The sequence below is a fragment of the Alligator sinensis genome, unplaced genomic scaffold (genome assembly GCF_000455745.1).
Source record: "Alligator sinensis unplaced genomic scaffold, ASM45574v1 scaffold388_2, whole genome shotgun sequence".
NCBI classification, from domain to species: domain Eukaryota; kingdom Metazoa; phylum Chordata; order Crocodylia; family Alligatoridae; genus Alligator; species Alligator sinensis.
This window is the reverse complement of record NW_005842102.1, coordinates 2,090,370-2,093,219: the sequence shown is the minus strand read 5'-3', so window position 1 is coordinate 2,093,219 and position 2,850 is coordinate 2,090,370. Positions and strand designations below refer to the sequence as shown.

The window sequence follows — 2,850 nt, the reverse complement described above, 5'->3', positions numbered from 1 at the left end:
CAGGAGGCTCAGCTATCCTGACTTCTTGAGCCTCCAGATGAGACTGCCAGTGGGAAGGGAACTGAATTCACCTGGGGGCATTTGGGAAACAACCAACCCCTGGAAGAGGGGTCGAGAATTTCTTTTCCACGGGCCAGAGGTAAAATCCTGGCCACTACCCCATCTGCATTGGACTAGACCCAAGGCAAAAAGTTCAGTGCCCCATTACCAGCCTGTAATGGGAGTAGATGGCAGAAAGAAGTCCTTTCATCCTGAGACATGTATTGGAAAGGGGAGAGTCCCAAATGCCCTTCAGAGGCAGAGAGCGGCTTTGAGCCAGAGATCTTAATCACCACAGGGAGAGATCTCTGCACGGGACACCAGCCAGGTAGAGCGGAGTCCATCCAGAGGGGACCAAGCGTACGGAGCGGTCAAGGGCACAGGGGAAGGCAGGCAAGCCTGCGGGAAGGGAGCGGCAATAGGTGCTCCCAAGAAACCGCCTCATGGATCTTTGACTGCTTTGGGGATTTTGCAAAGTCCCTTCAGAAAGTGTGAGAAAGCCTCTTTCCCATATAAGGCCCCGACCCGCTCCCAGCCATGTCATCTGTGTCCTGGTATGTCAGCTATGCTGCCCTTGGGAGGTTTGGGGCAGGTTCAAGTCTCTGCAGTTGCACAGCTGCACAGATTAGAAAGCAAAAACAAGTCACCCACATGGAGAAGAGGGGGAAACCCAGAGACAGGGCAAGCAGGCGAGTGGGGAGAGCAAGCAGTAGAGGGTTTGTTGCTCAGGGCTGTTTCCCAGCCCCAACCCCTCAGTACCTGCAGGCAGGGACCTCTTAGTATCACACCCACACTGCCCTCATGTCACACACTGTCCCCATCTATCCTCAGCAAAGGGTACCCGCTAAGCTGTCATCTGCAGACCAGAAGGGGAGGACTTGAACTGAGAAGTCCCAGGTCAATCCATCCCAGGACAAAGGTCTTGACTGATCTCACTCAAGCCCACAAAGAAGAGTGGGTTGGATGCAGATCATGGACACAGCAGGTATGGCGAAGGCTGGCCTGGGGCACTGGGTTTGGGTAACACACTCACCCTCTGTGCCTCAGTTTCTCCACTCAGGCTGAAGAGACTTTGCAATGCACCTGCTGGGGCGGTCCAAAGCCACGTGGCACAGCTCACCCTTCCAATGCCTAGGCAAGGACCCCTGCCATCTCTGCTACAGAGAGCATAGGATTTTCCACCCCCCACTTCTCTTTCTCCCTCCCCTCTTCTGATCACAGCTTGGGGGATCTTACAGCCTAATCTCCAGGACATGAGAAGGATTCTCCATCCAGCCAGAAGCCTGCTTGCTAATACCCCAGCAAAAGGGACCTCATTTGACCTGCGTAAGGAGTGTTTAACCCCACCGCACCTTTGCTCTCTAATCCTGGGTGTGCTGTCTTTCCCTCTGCCCTCCTGCCGAGCTCCGTAGGCCGTCCTGCACCCGTCCCAACCCCACCCCACCGATCAGAAGGACGAAAGCACAAAGTCAGCACTTGCGACGAGCAGAAACTCCGCACTCGGGGGAGAGGAAATCAAAGCAGCTCCACACAGATCAGAGCGAGAGCTGAAAGCCCTTCCCACAGAACAATAGCCCCCATTCTTCCCCCGGCGCGCTCCCGAGGGGACCGTTATGGCAGCTGGCCACTCAGCAACCACCGGTGCACAATGCTCCCTCTCACGAGCACAAGTAAATCCCACTCCCCGCTGATTTCCGAGCTCCAGGGCCTCGGGAGCGAAGGAAGAGCTCCCTTCCCAGGGAAGATCCAACACCCTCCGCTGGAAGATGGCTCCACCTGCCCCCCTGGGCTGCCACCGCCTGCCCCCCACAGCCACTCTGCCCCTCCAGGGGACCTGGAGGCAGGTGTAGGCATGGAGCCCACCCCATTGCTCTTTCAAGGCAGAGCCTCGGGGAGCATCGCTGTGCTACTAATACTGGCCACAGACTGCACTGGTTAAATCAAGGACAGAAAGACCCTTGGTCTCTTCTAATTCTCACACCTGGCTATCGAATGCCCCTTAATAAGACAGGCCTAATCTTTCAGCCACCTGAAAGGCCAGCACCCAGGAGAGTCTCCTGTGTCCAGAGGGGCACAGGGAAGGGCCAACACCTTGGGGTACAAAACAGATCTCCTGCCCCACTGGCTCCCCCCAGCACCAGACCAGCTGCCCCATCCCATGCCAGCTCCTTTTGCTTGTGGCCATATGCCAGCCCAGCCCTCCCTCCACAGCACAGCCCTGGGGGGTGGGCATGACAGGCATGGGGAGCACCCTGCATGCCCCAGAGGATGCTGCACCTGCTGGAAGTGCCAGTGGAGCTGGCAGGGGGGACAGAGGGCGATATCTGGCTTATCTCCACGGGACCTGTCAGATGTGGGCAGCTCATTTCCACAGAGCCTTGGACCCAGCTCTGCGACCCCGCCAGTGCTTGCAAGCTGCTGCGCTAGCACTAGGACTCCAGCCAATGGCCCCAAGAGCCAAGAGTTAGGACAGGCCTGGCTGCTTGTTCCTAGTGTCCTGCCAGCCCATCCCAGGGCCCGTCCAATTAGCAGCCGAGCCCTGCCCGGGCTGCACAAGGGATCCTGTGGCTCTGTGGGCACCCAAGGGGCGGCTGCTCCGTGCAGCCATGCAGCCAGCACTAGGATGGCTCTTTCCACCAACCCCTCTGCTTCGGGGACCCTCCGCCCCCCACCCCGCCACACCCACCCTGTGTGAGCAACGAAGCAGAGCCACAGCTCCCCAAGCTGGAGTCTGGCAGCCAAGTGGGAGGGGGAGGTGATGGCTTCACAGTCCCAGCCAGAGCTCCAGGCTTTCTGGCTGTAACAGGGGAG

At 58.3% G+C, this 2,850-nt stretch overlaps 1 protein-coding gene across 1 annotated transcript in view; it reads right to left on the bottom strand.

The window, feature by feature from the left end:
- Window positions 1-2,850, bottom strand: part of AIF1L (allograft inflammatory factor 1 like) — a 19,817-nt gene that overhangs the window by 16,616 nt on the left and 351 nt on the right. The gene's annotated exons all lie outside the window — the stretch shown is intronic.